The 22,281-nt window shown below is 37.1% G+C and overlaps 1 non-coding gene and 1 pseudogene across 1 annotated transcript; both read left to right on the top strand.

Moving 5' to 3' along the window:
• The first annotated feature begins 3,973 nt into the window (after positions 1-3,973).
• Positions 3,974-4,080, top strand: LOC125341197. The gene has a single exon (XR_007208910.1). It is a non-coding gene; the product is annotated as a U6 spliceosomal RNA (small nuclear RNA).
• Positions 4,081-15,431: 11,351 nt separating this feature from the next.
• Positions 15,432-16,115, top strand: LOC125352778 (annotated as a pseudogene).
• Positions 16,116-22,281: the final 6,166 nt, after the last annotated feature.

A 22,281-nucleotide genomic window follows, 5' to 3' on the forward strand; every position in this document is an offset into this window, starting at 1 on the left:
TAAGAAATAAATATACATACATATACTAGCAATAAGTGTTATGGAGAAAAATAAAAGCTTCTTGGAAGAATCAGCAATGTGTAAATGGTTTCTTCCCTTCAATAATGCTAAGCTAATCATTTTTAACTAATTATTTGTTGTGTTATTAGATTATAAGTTTCCAAGTTTGCTTACTTTTTTAACTTCAGGGACTGGAATATACTGAATAAAATATGAAATCTATTGGAGATACTTAATGAAGATTTATTGAACTTATTTATCAATATCAATATTTATCAATTTATCATGAAATAATATGTAAATATATATTTCAACATATAAATATATACTTTATATATGTATAAATATGCATACATATATTTTAAGTTCAGAATCTAAAACCTTATAGTTACATTAGCATGGTTTATTTGTTCTTATTGTAGAGATAATCGAAATCCAATTTCAGCTGTGTTATATAGATGCCCTACTTGAAAAGCTTGACTTATAGATATCTTTACAGAACAGCAACTGGGAGTCAATGGAGAGAATTCCACATCCGCCTTCCAGCTGGGGTACCTAGGGTGCTCTCTCCAATCACAAGCATGCTTAATATTCTCTCACCCATTTTTTAAAGGATTTAAAAAACTCTCCTACACCACATGGTTGCCATGGTCCTTCCAAGACATGCGAGTGACATCCTCCAGATCAAGAGAAGAGCAGGCACATCAGGGTGAACTGTGTCTCACCTCCTAAGGTGCTGCCCAGAAAAACTTGCTGCACCTACACATGGTCAAACTGTTGGTTTATGTCAAATTTGACATCAGAGCTGCAGAGTTGGCTTTTCCAAGCTACCTCCAGCACATCAAACCATTCACAATGAGGTTTCCATGGAGGGATCTCTTCTGACTGCCAACCAACCAATTTACAGAAGGGCATTTGGAACTCTGCCTGTTCATAAATTTGAGCTTGTCTTTCCTACTACACCAGACTTGCTTCAAAACCTTCCTGTTCCAGTCAGTTCTCTCCTCAATTCAAAAACCAATTTGTCTTTAGAGGCTATCACAATACTCAGAACAGAGCAGGCACTTAATACATGTTAAATGAATGAGAGAATAAATTTTGTAGCACATTTAAAATTGTAATGAAACAACTGAAGGCCACTTCTAACCTTTTAATATGGTAATAGTCATGATTTTTTTGGGTTACAAATTATAGCAATTCCCTTTAAACTAATTTATCAAATCTCTTCAAAAGGATATATATTATTTTAATGGCTAAAGTACCATGGAGGGAGATGTAGCCACCCCTTAGGGACTAGAATATCACCAGAACCTTCTTCACCCCTGTGTTCCTTCCTTCCTTGAATGCTGACTTTTTTCTTTCATATCCACTTGCTCCATCTTGCACTACATAGGGCTATCAGAAGCTCCTGAGCCTCCCCCACCCTGCCACACACACGGTCCATGCAAAGCGGAACTGCCCATTCTTTGCTTTCTTTTGCTCTGATTCACCCCTTTACTTTTCTCTAGGTCTGTCACACTGATTGTTCCTATACATGCTCCGTTACTTTTTCTCACTCCCAAATCTTTCTTTTCAAATGACTACCTAGCAAATAAAGGAAGATAAACAGTTCATATCACCTTCTACATGATTTCTATCCCTTTATATTGCCAACTAATTACATCATACATTTGATAGTTTCAGGGTTCCTAGACCTTAAACTTCCCTCTGTTCCCAAACTCTATTGGAGATTAAGTCTCTAGCTCTCCTTCTACTAGACTTTCATGATTCACATTTGTCATTGTTGTTGTGGTGGTGGTAGTGGTGGTAGTAGTGTTTTCTTTCTGTGCAGGGACCTGGGCTTGAATTTAGGACCTGGGCACAGTCCCTTAGCTTTTTTTCTTAAGACTAGCACTTGTCACAGCTCCAAATGGGCTTTTGGGTGGTTAGTTAGAGTTTAGAATCTCTTAGATTTATAAGCCCAGGCCAACTTTGAACTATGAACCTCAAATCCTAGCTACTAGCTAGCATTGCAGATGTGGACCACTACACTTGGCTCTTTTCATTTATTTTAATTGTCATGTCTGTCTCCATAATTAAATTGTACTCTACCTCCTTCCTGGAGTACTGGAAAAGCCTTATATATTGATATTATACACTCAGTCCTTATTTTAATCTAGACTTCACGTTGCTACAGAATACTACCTCACAATAAAGCTTAACATCAAATCTTGTCTTTATTGAGGAGCTCTCAAGGGCTCTTAATGACTCCTGATTGCAATATGATCTCATCCCCTTGCCATTCAGCACCCACTATTTAAATATGAACGTATCAATCTTCAAGGATCCCCTGTTCTCTTCCTGCTCATGACCTGCGCCCATACACGCCTTCCTCAAGGTGTAATAATGCAGCTCCCTCTCCCAGTCCAGAACTTCATATCAAAGACTGTATTTCTTATGAAACTGCATTTCTGACTTTGAATTTTCCAAATTGTGGGGTTTTTTTCAGTTTTATAGAGTTTATATAGAGCAAACCATAACACATTATTTGGGAAATTCCTTTATATCTCTGGTCTCTTTCTAACTATTCTCTGTTAAAACCACAAAGAAAAGTGGGGGGAGGGGGATGTTGTTTTGGTTTGATTGCTTTTCTCTTTTTTGGCTAGGCTTGTTTGCCGTGACACAATAAATTAATAAACATAGACTATTCACCCTTGGGTTTTTTTCTGTCTTTAAAAGAATTAGCCAATTAATAGCTCTGAAATGTGTTGTTTATACTGTGGTGGAAACTGACTTTCTTGCCTTTTCTAATTCATAGGTACATGATGTTATTCTGACATGAGGCAGCAAGGACTTCACAGGCATCCACTCACAATGTCTTCCAAGTGCTGATCTGAACAACTGTCAATATTTAAGAGATGATAAGGTGATCACTAGTCTCGGATCAATAAATCAAAGGGATACTACTGGCCTCTGGACATACACACAGTTGGGTAGAAATCAATTCAACTCAAGAGACTCTGTGGATGGTGAAGGCTTGAAAATCAAAGCATCTTTTCATCTCACACTATGGGGATATTTAGTTCCTGATTGAGGCATCCTCTGATAAGAGGTATTGTAGAAGGCATTGATCTGAAAGGAGTAAGGCATACAAGTTAAAAATGGGCTCCCTGATTTCCAGGGACTTCACAGCAGAGAAAGGATAAGATATGAGATGGTAAGATAATTGTGATTAGTGGACAGCTTCAGTGGAGAAAGTAAATTTAGAATTTTGGTGAGGACAAGGGGTAGGGCTGCTCTCTTTGTTGCTCTCACTGTGTTGAGAGGTTTATTCTGGAGTTCTGCCCCTGCTGATTATGACTCTTGCATTCCTTCTACTGCCTCTATAGAATTTTAAGTTATCATTGTGAAAAATAGCATAGGCTTCATTTAAAAACGAGTGGTGGGAAACTGAGGGATTTATTTTTTTTAACTGGGCTGTTATCTTATTGCTCATCTACAAAAGTTAGCAATGAGATGGACACCATTATCAGTTACATTTTGCCATTCAGGATCTGTTGTTGGTGTCATTAGAGAGGTAATATTTTAGAGCAGTGAGTCCTGGCTCCTTATGATTATTGTAATTGTTACAGATAAATAAAACTTTGAGGCACTCTCTTCCTTTACTTTCTCTTTCTCCTTTTTCCCTTTCTACTTTCTTTCCCCTTCCCTTCCTTTTCTTGTTTTCTTCCTCCCTCCCTCCTTCCCTCCCTCCCTCCTTCCCTTCCTTCCTCCCAGCTTTCCTTCCTGTCCTTCCACAAATGGTCACTGAACCCTAGGCAATGTTCTAAATGCTGAGGACAAGGGAATAACTTGTACTTGGTGTTAGGAGGCATAAAGTAAATATACTCGATAATCCATTATATTTCAAATATGAGTGTTTCAAAAGTACCAGTACTCAAAAACAGGCTTATGAATGAATGGATCAACACCTTCAGTAAAGAAATAACATTTCATTCTCTCTTCGGCAGCACATATATTAAAGTTGGAACAATACAGAGAAGACTAGGGTGGCCCCAGAGCAAGGATGACATGCAAATTTGTGACACATTACAAATATAAAAAACAAAAAGAAAGAAATAACATTTCAACTGAAGTCTGAAGGATCAAGGAACCATACTTACATGGCTTTATATGGGCAAAGTTTTCGAGAAGACAAACTTTTAATTCTCACAACAATAAATAACAACATTAACGACATTGAAACCAGGAAAGAAAAATGCAGATTGGAAATGGGTTTAAGGAATGCCTAGAAGGTCTATTTTGGAGAATGAAGAGCTGTGGTAAGAAAGCATGTAAAACCTCAGATTAAACCTCTGGATCTCAGCAGGTTTGATGTTATTGAAACTTTCTGACACTCAGTTTCCTTTGCTTCTAAGTAGAAGAAAATACTGATGTTTTCAGAAGGAAGCCACTAGGAAGTTAGAAGAGATAGAATTCTTTGTCTCCATATGAGAGGAGGCTGAGGAGGTCTGCCTTATAGCACTTGAAAACTGAATGGACTCTCATCATCATAAATACTGGCTGTGGAGATAACGGCTACTTTGTACCTAAAGGGGTTCCCTACTTAACCTTTAGAAAAATTATGTAAATAGCTAAAATATGGAGCCAACTCAGTTGCCCCTCCATAGATAAATAGATCAAGGAAATGTGGTATATATATATATATACACTGGAATTCTATGTTTCTATCAGAAAAAAAATGGCATTGCCACATTCATAGGAAAATTGAAAGACTTGGAAAAATAATCATACTAAGTGAAGTGAGCCAGACCCAAAGAAACATAGACTCTATGTTTTCCCTCATTGATAGTAATTAATATATGTCTAGGATAGTCCTAGCAGAGGGTCACAATAGCTCAATGACTATGATCATATAAGATGATGCTAAGCAAAATGAACTCTAAGATAGGGAAGCAAGAAGTTTTTCATTGTTGTTATTTTTAATGTTCTATGAGAAATTATTTCTTTTTTCTTTCATTTTTCTTCCCTATGGTTTATCCCCTGTTGTCACTGTATTTGATTTTGGTACCCTGGATGTTGTATATATGTTTATCTGAATTATCTGAAAGGGAACATCAGAATGGTGAGACAAAGGATAAAGGGAAAACCAAGGAAACATTGATACTTATGAGACAATATGTTGGAAATTAACTATACAACTCAGAGGGAGTTGGAATTGGAGAGGAAGGAAAGTGAGAGAAAAATGAGGGAAGAAGTAAAAGTTTGAAAAGAAATGTACACACTACCTTATTATGTAACTGTAACCCCTGTGTACATCACCTTGACAATAAAATTAAATTTAAAAATAAATAAAAGGAAAAAAAAGAGAAGAAAGACTAGGTAAAGCATAGCTACTCTCTTGATCAGAATTTCAACTCAGAAAACAGAAAATGGTGCTAAGAGTTTTAAACAGAAAAGGATTAATACCATGTTTCAGAGGCTCCCAAACATTTGGAAGTGGAATAGCTTCTGCTAGCTTTCAGCTGACTGAAGGTATTAGTCCAGTGTCATTATTACAACAATGTTGCCTGAGGCAACTGCCTTATAAAGAGAAGAGGTGCATTTAGTACACCATTTCGGAGATTGAGAGTCTCAATGGTATAGCACAGTCATGGTGAGGGTAAAACATCTCTACATGGCCCAGATGACAATGGAAGCTTCACATGTACATCAAGGAATTGATGATATCTCCAACCAAGAGCAGGAAGAAGGATGGTAGGGCCAAACTGAGGTTCTTTCAATAATCTCCTTGAAAGAACTGCCAAGAAGTCCCATGCATATTCCACTCCTAAGGTTCCACAGGACTTCCAAGTGGTGCCACACTGGGGACCTTTGGCCAACATTCAAAAAACATCCAAACCACAGCTCTAAATACACTGGAATGGTAGAAAACCACCACTGTCAAATCACAGCTGCATATCCCCAAGCTGCTGTCAAAACTTCACAGCTACTCTCTGCTGGTATCCAGATTCCTAGTCATCACAGCTGGAGACAGAAGCTGTAGACAGCATGTGAGAACCACTCACTGACTGCAGCATCAACTAGAAGTCTACTAGCAAGGAAATACAGGAAATGCAGCCTCCAGCCTTCTAGCCTCTGTAATGTGAAAGAGAATGCTAAAGAGTATACAAATGAAAATGAGAAGACAAAATCAGAGACAAAAAATTACATCAAGCAGCAACAACACAAAGGAATACAAGAAAAGAAAAATCATCTTGATATAACACAAGAACATCAAATAAAGGGACCCAAGGATAGAGAGAGAAAAGGTAAAAAGCAGAGCAGAAATGAAACTTGCAGGACAATTCATTTTTTAATTGCTATTGTAAAGGTTATGTATAGAGGGGTTACAGTTACATAAGCCAGGTCATGAGTACATTTTTTAACAGTGTCACCTCTTCTCTTATTCTCTCTGTTTTTCCCTCCTAACTTCCCCCCACAAGTTGTATAGTTCATTTTCAACATAGTGTCTAGTGAGTATCATTGCTGCATTTGTTCACCCTTTGTACCATCATTTTGTGCTCCCCCTTACCCTCTCCAAAACAGATAAATTTACGAACAATACAAAAGGTAGAGAAAACAAAAACAGCAACAAAGCAGGGAATAAAACAAGAAATAAAATAAAACTTCTTGTTCCCATTTCTTGGAGTTCATTTTATATGATCATATGCACATAGCTACTGAGCCTCTTCTAAGAATATCCTCCTTTGGTCTTACTGTGTTACTATCTAGAGTCCTGTATAATTTATCATATATAAGTGTATTTTTTGTCTTTTACCATCCGGTGTGTTTACTTGTAGATTTATAGGCACATTCTAGTTACAACAAATGAAGCAAACCATGCAACGGATATTTCTCTTGATTTGGCTTAATTGGCTTAATATAATTTTTCCAAGTCTTTTCATTTCCTTACAAATGGCACACTACCATTCTTTCTAATGGAAGCATAGAATTCCATTATGCATATGTAGCACATTTTCTTGATCCCTTCAGCCAGAACATGTCTTGTATGCAGCTCAATTTCCCATTAGGAAGACTCTGGGACAGCTAACTTCCTTTGTCCCCCTTCCCAGGATTTCCTTCTCACAAGGCAGTACCTGAATAACCCCATCTCTACTGCTGAGGTCAGAGCACTCTGGGGAAAGGTAGCAATCACTGAAGCTAAAATGTTCTCCACAAGGAGCATTTATCAAACAGAACCAATTCTGCTGATTGCTGGTCTATCGACATTACAAGGAAAAAAAAAAAAAAACTATAAATGACCTCCATCTCCTTCCGACCCAGAGTGGTGCCATTTCCCCACAATCTTAGCTATGTTTCATTTTGTAGCCTTAAAATGCTTCTTAATTCTAACCACTTCCCAAAGGTTCTTTGCATTTTTTGGAAGGCAGCAATAAACTATGACAGTTAGCTTTTGTTCTCAAGAAAATCACACTAAGATTTGTAAACACCTTTCTCAGAAAGATAAATTTTCTATTGTCAGAGCAAATGGAATGATTGCAAACTTCCTCTGAGACTGTTTGAAAACCCTGCCAGCTTATTTTTCAAGGTTAGCTTCTAAACAGGGATCTGTTTAAGCAAATCAGCTTATTTCTGTCCTCAAGAATAACAAAAGGAGTCAGGAAATGTTTACATAGAATTATCCTCATGGTAGACAAGTTTGTCTGTGGATGTTTACCCATAACTGAGATGAAAAACCTGGTAGCTCTCTTGAAAACCTTCACCTCACATGCCCTTGCTAAAACCAATGTGAAAATATCTGTGTGTTATGAAATACCATTGTGAACAGAAAACGAAAAGGCAGCTGAATTTATTCGTTCAATGGTTCCTAGAGTTCTTGGTAGCCTGAAATTATTTTGATCTCATTACTTACCTCAAAAGAACTTAAGTTAGGCCTACCTAAGACAAGAAACTTGCTCTTGATTTCAGCAAATCCAAAGGAGTCTGCTGGGAATGGGAACTTTACAAAGCCCTTGCTAATGAGGCTGAAAAATGTTTCATATATATTGCACCAAGATCTGATAAAACTCAGGTGTTCTATGATGGGGCAGTATAAAGTTCTGCACCTGTTTCTGCTCACTTCCTGGAAAGGGTCTGTGTCGTCAGAAGCACAGTGTTCCTTTATTGGTAGCATTCATTGCCAGACATAGTTATCAGTTTCTCATCTTTTCATCAGCCCAGGCCGTAGGCATTGTTATTATTTTCCTTTCAGTTGAGAAGACGCAGGGTAAGTTCGCTGACTACACAGGAACTCTACAGCCTGACTCCAGAGGCTGTGTGCTTGGAGTCCTTTAACAACTTACCCCAGTTATTAAGGCAGAGTTTTCCTGCAAACGTTCTCCAAGTCATACTCACACGCAATGAGACCAAAAGAGGACACCCTCGGGGGAGAAACACAAAGGCATAGCACTTATGCGCATCTTTATATTTATATAAAATTATATTGTATATAGTATTATATATTGATATATACATAATAATGTAATATGTTGGATTTTAAAACAGCAGTTCTGCATATGTAACAGGAGTGGGCAGGAGAAAATTCCTGAATGGTTTATGTTCAACCTAAATATTATTACATTATATTTTGGTATATATAATCAATAGCTATCTTTATAAGTACAGCCTATAATTATATAATATAATCTATATTATAGAATACAGATATACCTAAATTATCAATATCTATCTATATTATATTGTATATATGTCAAAAAAACTCCAAGATATACAAACAAGAAATCTCTCTTTTCATTATTTTGTTGATGATTTTATCTTCTTTCTTTGTGTATGGTTTATTTGTGTGTATATCTTTGGGAGGGTGGAGGCACAGAACTTGAGGGGGAAAGGGTGAAAAAGTGCAGCAGTGGAGCTCAGTGGACACTAATGAAAGTGAATCATCCAACTCATGGGTGGAGACAGAAGCAAGGGACTATGAGAGTGAGAACAGAAAACAGTGTACCACAGGAAATGTACTCATTACCTGACTCAGGTAATTGTAATCCCTCTGTACACGACCTCTATAGTCACAATGAAATAAAATTTTTTTAAAGTTCTCTTGGTCACTTGTCAATCCCAAATCTCACAACTCCTGTCTTAGGCATTTGATAGGACTTGAGAATGGGATATTAAAAGGTGGTTTACTTTCCCAGATGGTCTTTAGCAGAGTCCTGATAAAATTCATTCAAAAAGCAAAACCAAACAAACAAACAAAAACATCAGTAGGCTTGCACTTTAAAGCCTTTTATTAACAATGTGGGTTACTTTTCTTTTGATATATTCAAACATACTTCCAGCTCGTGTCATGACGTATAGGCTCCTAACACATCATAGCAGAGGGACCAGTGATTCTGCAGACTGTTATGTACTGGCCTAGGTCATTTCAAATGGAGTGCTCCTTGAGGAAATCTGAGTTGTCTTGTGCTGAAGCCAAAAGGTCCAGCTGAACAGGGTACTACATGAAGACAATTATACTTATCTATAAAGATAACCTTGGAAACTCTGCTAGGACAGTACAATTATAAATAGAATTGACTTTCCCTTTCAGTAGTCTTCCTGTGTAGAATAAGTTAATTACATGTTCACTCTGGGCATCCTGCACCTGCTCATGCACTTAACCATGCAGGATTTCACAATACTTGTTTGTCACAACACAAGACCACAGACTGACATCTAAATAAAGGAAAAGTCTTATTCTCAGAGATTATAACACCTGAGCTTTGACTTCAGCTTCTCAGTCACAGCTTCTTACCCACCAAAGGTGGGTAAGTGAGCAAGGTGAACTACTGTCTAAATCCTTCCATCATTTCTGGCCATCCATCTGGCTTCTGACTCTTAGTTCTTCTAGTCTGAGAATTCATTGAGAACACTCTTCAAGAAGGCCTTACTTGTATCTCTACAAAGGCTTTCAGCATAAGCCATATCTAATACCTTATTCATTTTTTTGTTTGTAGCAATAAGATATGTTGGATTAGGTAAGGGGAATATTCAAGAAAGGCCTTATAGCCAGGCGCCTACTACCCATGTCTATAGTCCTAGCTCCTTAGGTTTTGAGGATTATTGATTCAAAGCCAGCCTTGGCAGACAAAACTGAGACTCTTATCTCTAGTTAACCAGCAAAATGCCAGAACTAGAGGTGTGACTCAAGTGGAAGAGCACCAGCTAAGAGTGAAAAAAGCTGGGTAACCTGGTATTAAGACACATATATTGTCTATCATAACTGATCAAACCCCATGTTTGAATGAGCTGTCCAACAAACACTTGGTGGAAGGTAGCAAGAAAGGAGACCCCTATGAATGAATATTTGTTGGATGAGCAATTCCTCTTTGTTTTTCACTAATTTATATACATTCTCCAAATTAAAATCACCATATCAAACTCTGAAATTTTTCCATTCAGAGTAAGTTTACCTTCCCCTACAGTAGTTTCTTTTTCAATGTAGAGAAAGCCATTTCTTTTAGGCTGTTCCTGGGTCTTGAACTCAGGGCCTGAACATTGTCCCTGAGTGTCTTTGTGTTCAAGTTTAGCACTCGACCACTTGAGCCACAGCACCACCTCCAGCCTTTTCTGAGTAGTTTGTTGGAGATAAAAAGCCTCGTGGACTTCTCTTCCCTGGGCTGGCTTCGAACCATGATCCTCAGATCTCAGCATCTTGAGTAATTTGGATTACAGACATGAGCCACCGGTGCCCAGCCCATTTTTTTTAATACTGAGTAAAATAATCATTTGATGTAATAATGATCACTAAGTATTTAAAAGATGTCAACTGGCTTGCCAAAAACCACAATGTGACTCTCTAATTAAATGGAAGGTAGAAGACCCCACTAATTATGGGAAGTGACTATCGTATGTTAATTATATAGTTCCACAGAAGGAAGGTTGCAATGTCTAATTGGCCACTTTGGGAAAGGGTCAATTCTTTATTTCTAAAATTTGATTTTGTTTCTTTAGTCTCCATTTGCTTTATTGGTCATTCTTTCCCACAAAATGAATGCTCATTTAGCCAAGATTTCTTTTTAGTTTTGCTTGAAAGTGTTGCACTGGTGTTCATGAAAATTCATTTACACAATGTGCAATGTGCTCCTTGCATCTTTTCATTCGTGATGAGACACCATTTATAGTCTGAAAGGATAAAAAGGAATGCTTCCTAGTCAGCTCCAATCCCATCTCTTAGTAGAGGAAAAGGTCCAGAATATTTGTTGGTAAATTCTTGCCAAGTAAGCTACTCCTGCCACTCATGTACTTTTTAGGTCTTCTCACAGATGGGAGAGCCTACAGGGGAAGGAATTAGAGAACAGAGAGCCCACTGCATCATACAGTGTATGGAAAACCTCTCAGCAACTCTGAGCATCCTCTGCATGATGCAATCTTTTTTTTTTTAACAGAGTGCTGAGATTGGAGATGCTCTAAACCTAACTCAATTTGAATATTGATATGTAAACATGAATAATTGGATTCCATAGAAGTTCCTCTTCAACAGAAAAACACTTGGTTATGCAAAGAAGTTAGTATCTTTCCAAAAGAATTAGGAGAGTCTAAGGGGTTGTGACAGACATGATAGCCTGGAAGCTGGTTTTTCTCAACCCTCCATCAGAGTAGAAGTACTGCAGCTCTGTTTCTCCATGACCAGTCACCAGTAAGGAGTAGCAACTCGTTGACTGAAAAGGAACATTTAAAAAAGAAATCATAAAGTAGACTTCAAGTTTGCTACTTTTTTCTTTAAAATGAATAAGAAATTCAGGAGGCTTTTAAGTGCTGGGCTTAAAAGCACATGCTGTTTTTCAAAAAATGTAATACAAAATTAGAAAAAAAATTTTACTGCCTTCTTAGAAGACACAGATATTTTTCTGTATGTAAGGAAATAGTTATTGGTCCTATGAATTTCATTTACATAAACAAATATTTAACATTTCATCCAAGAGTTCTGAATTTTAATGGGCCTTGTAAGATTCTGGCAGGATCTGGCAGGATTTATAAGAAAAGGTTCCAATGTATGTATATTCTAATTATAAAAGTCATTGAAAAAATACATTATACATTGAGCTTTTTATTTATTATTAAAATTCATATATGGTAATTTGTGTGAATAAGTTTCAACCACTCCTCTGCAATGACTGGAATCAACAATGGGCTATTAAAAATGAGGAAATGTATTTAATTTTTCACAAGGATAAAACCGTCTATAATATGTATGCCCAACGTTGAAGGCAAATGATGCTACCCTAAAATGAGTGTTGATGGCTCATTCCCAGAAAGATTTTCTGATACTGGGAATTACAGAAAATCCTTTGGTAAGAGAGTGATAGGATTACAAAGCCTGAGTCTGAGCTTGTAACACATGAGGAAAAAAAATATAATTATTACAATCTCTACCTATCTACATATAGGAACAATGGCAGGGGAAGCCAAAAGAGTGAAAATCATAAAGTGGGGAAGAAAAGATGTGCACGCGCGCGTGTGTGTGTGTGTGTGTGTGAAACCATTCAAGCTTAGAATTAATTCTACATCTCTCGTTTAAAAGCTACTCTAGTAAGAGGAGTATTCAGTCTGCCTGAACAGTCGAAATGAATTGCAAATGCTTTTATCCTCAAATATGATGTTAGTCCAAAAAAAAAAATTCTACTTCGCACTGAGGGAAGAAAATGGGTGGGATATTATTTCAAGAAACAAAATAAATATGTGTTACTATTTATGAGAAATTAAACTTACCCAAGGAGTTGAGGATAATAGCTTTATCCTATGCCAAGCAGATGTGTGCCCTACCTTACAACTCCACTGGTTGTAAAACTACTTCAAGAAACCATTCTCACTCTACCATTGACTGTAGGGTGTTTAAATTTAAGAAATAAAATGAATCTCAGACCATAGTTTTCTGAATGTGCTGAGGTATTTCAGAACAACCAACTCCATGTTTCCTGAATTTATCTGTGATAGGTGTGGGTGGCATTTTCCAGCAGGGAAGAGAAAGAGAAAGACAAAAGGAGACAAGAGCTACAAATGCCATCAATACCCAAACTTTGAAGTACTGTGAGCAGGGTTCTTTTTCAGAAAGACTGAGGGACACACAAAATGCCACTTACATATACTGGATGAAGCTGACATAATTTAGTCTCAACATTTTTCTTTTGTGTTTATTCTGGGGTCTGAACTCAGACCTGGGTGCTCTCCCTAAGCTTTTGTGCTCAAGACTAACATGCTACCACTTTGATCCACAGCTCCATTTCTGGCATTTTGGTATTTAGTTGGATATAAGGGTCTCACAGACTTTCCTGACTGAGCTGGCTTCACACTGTGATCCTCAGCTCTTACCCTTCTGAGTAGCTAGGATTACAGGCAGGAGCCAATGTGTCCAGCTCTCAACATTTGTTAAATGATACATGTGTATGTCACATCTCAGCTACAGCTTCTTAGAGGGTGTCCATCCATGATCAGTCTCTCAGCAAGCAACCCCTAGCATCCTGTGTTTGACACCGGACAGAATCAGAGCAGAAGCCAAGTGGTAACTATGATTTTCCGCATTTTTAAATTTTTATCCACATAAATGTGTTAAGGAGCTTGATTATGTCCCAGGTTGTAATATGAGCCCCATAGTCCCAATGTGTGACATCTAATTTTTCCAGTTGACAGTCACTCAAAGGATCAGAAGCAGCTAAGTAAGTTTAAACTGATGATGCCTTTGTTCCTTAGTAATTTGGCTTTGCTAGAAAAAATGCCCAGTAAAGACTGCTGATTTACCAACCTTCATGTCATGCTACATATAATAAGGGCTGACTCATCTCCTAATCCTCCAGGATGACCTAAAAGAACTCAGGACTTCTCACAATGATTTTTTTTCACTTGGTGGCTTTATTGATGTCATTAGGCTCAATTGATAGAGTCTCTATTTAACTTTGATTAACCTCAAGATGCAAAACAGGAAATGCTGTGTCCCTATCTCTGGAAACTTCATTCAGCTTCTCTTAAGAAGGCTGTTTGCGTAGGATGGCGGAGAAGATCCAGAAGAGAGAGTTTGTGAATGTGCAAGTTTTCTGCAAGGAGCACACATTCAAAAGAACATCATGAATCTGTTTTTCAAGAAAATCTTACAGCACTTTATGTTTTTAATCAGAAAAGTTTCAAAAAAGACTTCCGTAGAGCTGGGAATGTGGCTTAGTGGTAGAGTGCTTGCCTAGCATGCATGATGACCAGGGTTCAATTCCTCAGTACCACACGAACAGAAAAAGACAGAAGTGGAGCTGTGGCTCAAGTAGCGGGGTGATAGTCTTTAGCCCAGGCCCAGAGTTCAAGCCCCAGGCCTGGCAAAAGAAAGAAAGTCTTAAATGGGAAATAGAGTTAAAATTTTTCATATTGGGCTGGGAATGCAGGCTAAGGGTATAGAGTGGCAGCCTGGCATATGCCTCAGCACTGCAAGAAAAACGGTTCACATTATCTTCAGCAAGTCACCAATAAGCCTTTTTCACGCATGAATATTTAATAGAATTTCAGAAAAAGTAAATTGATATGAGTAAGTCATTGCAGTCTTGATTTCCAGTCCTTTCCATATTTACAAAATACAAAAAGGGTTGGAATTTGTAAATCAAGGCAGCAACATTTTGGCCAAGAAAGCCTCAATTGTTTGACTAATCAGCGTTTAATAATTTACCAAAAAGACAGACTTCATGGCATAAAAGGTAGCTTTTAAGCTCATGCTTGTGGTCCTGGCTGCTCAGGAGGCTGAGATTTGAGGATCAAGGTTCGAAGCCAGGCCAGGAAGGAAGATCTATGATACTCTGAACACCAAAAAAAAAAAGCTAGAAGTGGAACGGTGGCTTACGTGGTAAAGACACTAGCCTTGAACAATAAAGTTCAGAAATAGTGCCCGGGCCCTGAGCCTCAGGACAGGGACAACAAATAAAAATTGCCTAATTCTCCTACTTTACTGGTGTAGTCATTTGACAGTTCTTCCAGTTAGCTTGGGGTAGATACAGATAGCTTAGATAAAGCTGTGTCCAACAGTGGGTCACAGCAAAATATAGAAAAGTATCAGTACGTTCTGTGTAAATTGTTAAAGAATCTTTTGAACAATTTGTAAGTCTTACTTTTTTTTCCTTGTCATGTTGGGCTTGAACTGAGGGCCTGACTACTCTCCTGGAGCTCTTTCACTCAAGACTAGCACTCTGCCACTTTGAGCCACAGTTCTGCTTTTGGTTTTCTGCTGGTTAATTAGAGATAAGAGTCTCATGGACTTTTTGCCTGGGCTGGCTTTGAACCTCAGATTTCAGCCTCTTGAGTAGTTAGGATTACAGACATGAGCCACCAATGCCCAGCAAGAGAGACAGCTTTCTTAGGCATATTGTTAAAAAAAAAATCAGAACTATTTGCAAATCTTAAAAGTCTAGACTCTGAGCTTGCTGGTTGTTAGTTTGTGACCTCTTACTCCCCATTCACAGAAAGAATCTGTGAAGATTGCTCCTGGAGCTGTTGTGTGTGTAGAAAGTGAAATCAGAGGGGATGTGACTATAGGACCTCGGATGGTGATCCACCCTAAAGCATGCATCATTGCAGAGGCTGGGCCCATTGTTATTGGTGAAGGGAACCTAATAGAAGAGCAAGCCCTGATCATCAATGCTTACCCAGATAATATAACCCCTGACACTGAAGACCTAGATCCCAAACCTATGATCATTGGAACCAATAATGTGTTTGAAGTGGCTGCTATTCCCAAGCCATGAAAATGGGAGATAACAATGTCATTGAATCAAAAGCATATGTGGGCAGGAATGTAATACTGACAAGTGGCTGCATCATGGGGGCTTGTTGCAACCTAAACACTTTTGAGGTCATTCCTGAGAATACGGTGATCTATAGTGCAAACTGCCTTGGCCAGGTGCAGACTGAGTGTACACAGCCCCAGACGCTACAGTTGGATTTCTTGATGAAAATCTTGCCAAATTACCACCATCTGAAAAAGACAATGAAAGGAAGCTCCACCCGAGTTAAAAGAACTAGAAACAGAGTTGGGTGTCATGACAGCATCCACCCGTGACTGCTACTAGTTTTCACAGGTAACACATGCTGACATACTTTAAGACTGACTACAGAGAAAAGCAATGGATTTTCCTGTTAACTGGCCTTTATAATTTATTTTAAAAAAAAAGTTTTCTTTTCCTATATCCTTGCGCCTATTCTGATCCTTTACAGATTCAGAGTTTTCTTTTTTATGTTATATAAAATTTTAACCACAAAATTGATTAGGCAAAAGACTACTCATGATGTTAAGAAAGGGCATATTGTTAGGTGTTTTCATTCTAGCAAGTACTATACTAAATAAACTGCTGGTGACAGGAAAAAAAAAGAAGGCCGTTAGCTAGGTGAAGTTATTTCTATTTTAACTCCTGCAGTTTTCCATTCTATCTGGGTACTAAGTCTGAACACAAATGAATGTATTTTATATACAATCAATTACTTGTTTTGCTGCATTTTGCATGGAAAATTATGCTCACATGTGGAAAGTTTCCCTGTTCATATCCTCTGTATCTACGGCTGGGCCTTTTGCAGAATGTGTCTCTTATGCCCTATTTCAAGGCCAGGTGTTCTTAGGTTTGTGATAATTTGCATAATAGATGAGGTTCCTCATTAAATTCCCAGCGTTCTTTTATAGATAGATGAATTTAGGTAAACAAATTCCCTTAATGTTGATTATTCAGGCTATTTTAAGGCCTAGGACCAGAGACAAATGTAGTTTATCTTGCAAAGTTATTCTTATATTGAGAAATTGAAGGACATAGTGGTTAAGTGATTTGCAAGTTCACAAAACCAGTGAAGAAGGTAATAAGAATTGTTATATAATACTTTGAAAATATTACTCTTAAATCCTGTGAGATTAAATGAGCTTCATCTATCATATCTTTACCTTCATTTCAATAGCTTAGAAGATTGAATATCTCTTATCTAAAATTCTTGGTGCCTCACATGGTGTACACTTGGGGTCTTTTTTTATAGATTTAGTAATAGTTATCTCAACATAATGAACTATCCTGGAGACAGGGAACTAAGTATAAGCACAGGTTCATTTATGTTTTTGGGGTTTTTTTGTTGTTGTTGTTTTGGCCAGTCCTGGGGCTTGGACTCAGGGCCTGAGCACTGTCCCTGGCTTCTTTTTGCTCAAGGCTAGCACTCTGCCACTTGAGCCACAACGCCACTTCTGGCCGTTTTCTGTATATGTGGTGCTGGGGAATTGAACCCAGGGCCTCATGTATAGGAGGCAAGCACTCTTGCCACTAGGCCATATCCCCAGCCCCCATTTATGGTTTTTTTGTATACAATGTAAAAGCAGGCTGAAAGTAACACCCAGTTTTTTTATTTGAATGCATGTATTTATTTGAATATATGCTTCATTCAGGAAGCTTTTCAATATATCATTGTTTAATTTATTGTCAAGGTGATGTACAGAGGAGTTATAGCTTCATGAATAAGGCAGTGAGTACGTTTCTTACCTACTCCCTCATTTTTCTCCCACCTTACCCTCTCCCCAGTTCCCTCCCCACCCCAGTTGTACGCTTGGTTTACAATATATTGTCTTCTAAGTATTGCTGTTGCATTTGTTTGCCTTTGGTACCAAAATCAGTTACAGTGACATCAGGGGTAAAACTACAGGGGTAAAATCAAAAAAAAAGAAAAAAGCATAATGTCACATACTACATTGAAAATAACATCAACAATGATAAAACACTTATTCCGTAACTTGGAGTTCATTTCATTTAGCATCATCCTTTGTGATCATAAGTACATAGTTATTGAGCTATTGTGATCATCTTCTGGGACTACCTTAGACATATGCTAATTATTACCAATGAGGGAAAACACAGAGTCTATGTTTCTTTGGGTCTGGCTCATTTCGCTTAGTACAATTTTTTCCAAGTCTTTCCATTTCTTTACAAATGAGGCAATGTCACTCTTTCTGATAGAAGCATAGAATTCCATTGTGTATATTTACCACGTTTTCTGGATCCGTTCCTCTACTGAGAGGCATCTGAGTTGGTTCCATATTTTAGTGATGGTAAATTGTGCTACAATGAACATGGTTATGCCGGTAGCTTTAGAGTGGTCTTGCTTGTGAACCTTTGAACACCCAGTATTTTAATAATTTTCTGTGTATAGTACCCAAAGTAACTACTAATAGGATCCTTTCTACCCTGGAGGATGTTAAATAAGTGATATAACTGACAAAGGCAAATGAAAGGAGAATTAAACAATAATGGAGCAAAATCATCCAAATCTGAAGCAGACCAAGTAGGTATGCTGTGAAGAATTCGATCTTAACTATTGACTCCATTAATCTCTGTCACTAAGTACCAAACCACCTAACATCCTATTGCTCCTTGGGGTCAAGTATAGTTGACTGTGAGACACAGTGATCTGACTCTGGCCCTCAGTGTGGCACTCAAAGGCTGTTTGTTTGAGCAAGTCACTTAACCTTCTCTGAGATGAAAAACAAATATGGAAGTTGAGTTAGATGAATTTTTAGTCTTCTTTCCTTGTGATCACCTTTGCTGAGATCAAGTTAGTAATTTTTTTTCATTACAATATCACAGAAACAGAAGAGTTAGATTTGAGACCCTCAATAGGAATTAAAAATAAGTTAAAAGATTTCATTAAAAGAATCGTAAAAAGGGTAAAAGATGCCATCTTTGAAATGCTCTTTTAAACCATACCTTTCATTAATCTTACTTTAGTGCTACATCTTGTTGGGGATGCTTGTAAATTTCTTTAACAAATAAGTAGAACCATTCTCATGAAAATTAGATCATTCCCATAGACAAAGATATGAACAAATGATTCCATCTTCAACTTTTAATTTCATGGAAGGAAAGCCAGCATAATGAAATGAATTGGAGCCTATTACTGATAGAGCATTAAATAGTCCTCCTCATTCTACCATTGAAATAAAATTTTATACTTATATAAATAATTTTCTGAAAATTATCTTTCATATTACTAGTTGTGTTATTGGATTCCAAATTATAATTACAAAATTATTTTAATAAAGCTCTTTTGAAAAACTACTTGTAGTTTTTATATTATGTAGAAGTGAATACAATCTGCATGCTTCATTTTAGAGAATCTTACAGAGTATAAATGAGCATTGAAACCTTTTTTTAAAATATGAAATGGTAAGCTAATATAAATACTAGTATTTTCCATGATTCTTAGTTAAAGATAGGCCATAGGAAATGAACTATTATCTTTTATAAACAGCACAACTGCATTCTCTTTTCTAAGACTAGATATTTTGTACATAGCAAAGCATAAGCCTCAAATTTCTATAAATTAGAGTCTTGAGCATTTTATGGCAGGTATAAATGCATTGGAAGATTCTGGTTAAAATTTTATAAGACAAAATTCTCTGAGTCAGCCTCTTCTAAATTCACCACTTAAATTTTAATGGAGTTATGAAAAGAAGAATGTTCATAATAATATTAGCAAGAAAATGCACATCTAGTCTACTGGCCAATCCAGAGAAACATTTGCTAACTTCACAAGCTTTGAAGCTAAGTTGGCAACTACAATCAGATTTTCCAATATGACAATAGAAAAGGATGTTGGCCCTTTTCTAGCTCCCTTCTTCTAGATTTAATCATTTGGGTTCATGTGCAAACAAACACCAAGCACTTCTCTATTCCCTATGTTCTAATGGCATCTTTCTTCCAGAATCCATTTAGAAATGTCAACTCCCAAAGAAGATAAGAAATGAATTTCAACTAAGGTAAGGTGATGGCACAGTGCTTTCTGGGAAGTCAAGTCCCAACAAGGAAATACTTTGAGGAAGGATATAATTTAAAACCTTTAGCAGCAATTTCTGAATTTCAGATGTCTGTTATATCACAGACACAGAAGGTAGGAGGCCAAAAACAATCCATCCACAATCTATCAGGAAGTACGACATGAAGTACATCCTTACTAGAACGTGGAGCATATCTTGAGAGCTGTGCTCTCTATCTTGTCTTCAAGCTACAGAGTAAGAAATACTGCTGCTCTATAATTATGTTACAAAATCAGACAACTGTCCTACTCAAGATGTGCTTTACAGATAATTTATGAACAGATATTGGGTTAGTCTGTCCACAATTTAGGTTGAAAAGGTGTAGAGGTGTGTTGATAGGTAAATAGGTATATTGATTGATGGATTGATAACAGAGCTACATAGAAATATAAAAGGAAAGCTAGTAGGCACAGGCCTGAATTACAGAAAACAAACATGCCTGGAAATAATTTGATGTCAAAGAAAAAAATCTTTAAACAGTAGCCACTTATTTGCTAGGATGTTTGAAAACAGCACTCAATTAAAGACTAGCAGGAAGATAGGATCTAGGTGCACTACATGGAAACTAAAACCTTAAAAGAAGAATTAAAGACTCCATTTGAGCAAAGAAGGGTACTTTCAGGTGAAAAGAAAATCAGTCACTTAGTAGGAGGAGATAAAATCAATCCATCCACATTATATCAGTACACTTGTGGTTTCGTGTGTTTGCACAAAATTCTCATTGAACAAAACAAATTAGTGTGACAATAGAAATTGTGAAAATACTTATGAATTTCATATTTCTCTTTATAGTGTTCTGCAGCTTACAATTACTATAAAAGACCAGTGATCTTCTACTAGTCAGGAGGCATGTATTTAGCATAAGCTTGAAAACCACAAATTCAGAGATCAATTTTAAGAAACAGAAACAGATTTTTGTACATATAATATGAAAAAAATGTCATAAGCTTATGAGAAAAGCTAATGAGAAGGTGGTTAGAGGATAATGCAATAAATTTAGCTTCTTGATCTCAACCTGTAAATACATACTAAATGGACCAACTAATTAAATGGAAGTAATCAATGCATAAAAAGCTAGAATAAAACAATGTATACCCTATTATCACTACGTGATATACAGCTCTAAAATATACAGTCAGTAAAAGAGATGCCACTGGATAAACAAAAAAGATTTTAAAGCATTGACAAATATGAAAACATAAATGTTGTTAAAGAAGTACATTGATCAGGAACCAGTGTCTCATGTCTACAATCCTACCTACTCAATAGCCGAGATCTAAGGATGGAAGTGGCTACCATATTATGACTACTCAACAATGTGGTTTAGAAGCTATGGAATTTGTTTGCACAAAGTCATCAGAAAGGTTTGGGGGATGTGGACTAGAGAAGTCTTAGAATTCTAGAAGCAGCGCTTAATGGATAACAGTCCTAGGATTTCAGGCAACTAGAATACTAGCCAGGCATAGTGGTGCATGCTTAAAATCCCAGCTATCTGGGAGACATGGGAGGAAGGCAATGCAAAAAGCTCATTAATTTAGTTCAGAAACAGATTTTTTTAACCTATTGGTTGTTTGCTAGTCTTCCTTCCAAGGAGAAAATGAAGGTAGTTTTGGTCAGTGTAGAAATCAGCTCAGATCCTTTGAGCCAACACTTTTGCGTAAGAAGACATAATCTTTTTTTTTTTAAACAACAGACAGTGTTGCTTCCACTAATATTTGTCAGGGTTACACAGAATACATACATAATACATAATTTAATTACATACATAATTTAATTGCACAGATTGATGATTTTCTTGGTAGGACAGCCTTGTGAAGTCCTAAACTTAGTGTTAACTTTAATGAAAGGACAATGGTCAGTGACAGCACCCCACTCCTTGGCCACAAAGGGATGACACAGGCTGAGATATGAGCGTGTGTGCCAGTGGGGGAGCCTCTTGCTCTGTTGATGGACTGAGATGCCAGTGAACTAATTCAGAACATTTCACTGGGATTTTCCTTAATGGAAACTAGGAAAATCCTTTCCTAGTCTCTATTTCTGATGATGGTTTTGAAACTATCTAAGTGGTAATCTATCACTCATGAGAGGATTCTGTCCAAGCAGGTGTAGAGGACAGTGGAGGGATAAATAGCAACATAGATATGACAGAAGTTTTCATTTTGATTTGATTTGATTTTGGCACTATTTATGCCTAAGTTTGTCCACCTCCTCCTCTTGTGCTGATTTTTCTTAAATACATTAAGTTCTATGTTCTCTTTAATTAATTTACATCTTAAACCAAAGATATTCATAATAATATGCACCCTCATCTTCCTTGATATCCCTAAAATATTTGATCATACCTATCACTATGCCATTGTGTATACATTAAGAAATTGTGAAACCCAATTTCTAGTATATAGTGACAATTTTTACAAAACAGGTAGAAAACTCTGCTCCCTCTTTTACTCTAGAGACTT

Source organism: Perognathus longimembris, chromosome 1, assembly GCF_023159225.1.
Source record: "Perognathus longimembris pacificus isolate PPM17 chromosome 1, ASM2315922v1, whole genome shotgun sequence".
Lineage (NCBI taxonomy): Eukaryota > Metazoa > Chordata > Mammalia > Rodentia > Heteromyidae > Perognathus > Perognathus longimembris.